Source organism: Mus caroli, chromosome 7 (genome assembly GCF_900094665.2).
Source record: "Mus caroli chromosome 7, CAROLI_EIJ_v1.1, whole genome shotgun sequence".
Lineage (NCBI taxonomy): Eukaryota > Metazoa > Chordata > Mammalia > Rodentia > Muridae > Mus > Mus caroli.
Genome location: NC_034576.1, coordinates 84,689,247 through 84,691,026, shown reverse-complemented (window position 1 = coordinate 84,691,026; position 1,780 = coordinate 84,689,247).

Here is a 1,780-nt window from a genome sequence, read left to right as displayed (position 1 = left end):
CAGTCCGGTAATAATATATAGTTTTAACAGCACCAGTTTTTAAAGATACTGTCTTTTCTCCAGCATATATTTTTGTTACCTTTGTAGAGAATTAAGTGGAAGAGTTTCTGTGGGTTTATTTGAGTCATCTGCTTAGTCCACTGGTCTCTGCATATGTTCAATGCCATGCTGTTTTGATGACTATGGCTCTGTATTATAACTTGAAGCCAGTCATCATGACACCTTCAGCATATTGCTTTAGCTATTTAGGGTCTCCTGTGCTTCCACATGAATTTCAGGTTGTCCCTCCCCACCCCTCACCCCCAGTTCTGGGAAGAATATTGGAATTTTTCTGAGGATGACTTGAACTTGCAAGTATCCATGTTAAATATTGTGTTGACCCTTGAACAAGGGGATTCTTTACAATCTCATAACTATTCTTCAATATGTCTTATAATTGTCATTATAGTGGTCCTTCACTTTCTTGACTATTTTTATCCCTATTATTTTGGGAGCTATGGTGATAGAATTGTTTCCCAATTTCACCCTGAGTTCATTAATGGTGTAGAGAAAAGGCTGTTAATTTGTTTTACTTATTTTTAATTCTGTTACTTTGCTGAGAGAGTTTTGCTAGATCTAAGATTGTCTGTGGCATCTCTGAGGATTTTTAGGCCCAAGATTATCACACCATCTACAAAAAAGAATTGTTTGACTTCTTCCTTTGCTAGTTTTGGTTTCTTGTTGTGCTCTGGCAAAGAAGTTGGGTGTTATATTGAGTAAGAGTAAAGAGAGTTGACTCCAATATTACATTTCTGAGTTTCTCATTTTTCACCATTTAGTATAGCATTTGCTATAGGTTGGTCATAGAGAGGCTATATCACACTGATGGATGTTCCTTCTATTCCTGTTTCTTCCTGTTTTGTTTGCTTTGGTTTGGTTTTTGGTTTCCATTTTTTCAAGGCACAATTTCTCGGTGCAGCCCTGGCTGTTCTGGAACTTGCTCTGTAGACCAGGCTGGCCTTGAACTCAGAGATCTGCCTGCCTCTGCCTCTTGAGTACTGAGATTAAAGGTGTGCACCACCAATGCCCAGCTCTTTACAATTTTTATTATGAAGAGTTGTTGACATTTCTCAAAGGCTCACCTGAATATATAGAGATGATAATACAATTTTGTCCTTGGTTATATTTATATGATGTATATGGTCTTTGTGTATTTGAAATCATTTTTACATCCTTAGAATGAATCATAGCACAGAATCTTTTTAATATGCTGGGGAATTCAATTTACAATTTGTGTGCATGTGTGTGTAGAGGGTATGTGTGAATGTACACCTGTTCATGCATGTACCTGTGGAGGTCTGAAGTTAAATTCAAGTTTCTATTAATCTCTTCCTTACTTTTACGCATTTTATCATTGTTTTATTTGAGTGTTTTGCCTGCATGTATTTATTTGCACCATATGCATTCCTGGTACCCATGAAGAGAGCTTTCGATCCCTAGGGACTAGAATTACATATGGTTGTGAGCCACCATGTGGATGCTGGGAATCAAACCTGGGTGCTCTGCAAGACAACAAGTGTTCTTAACCTCCAAGCCAACTCTGCAGCCTGTCTGCCTTGCTTTTTAAGAGACTCACTGAAGCTGAGCTCACAGACTGGCTATAGGAGTTAGCCTCAAAGCCTCAGAGGCCCTCCTGTCTCTGCAAACATTGTCCCTTCCCAACACTGAGACCACAGGCATCACTGCTGTACCCAGCTCCTCACATAAGTGGTGGTGGTCCACACTGAGGTCTTCATGTCTG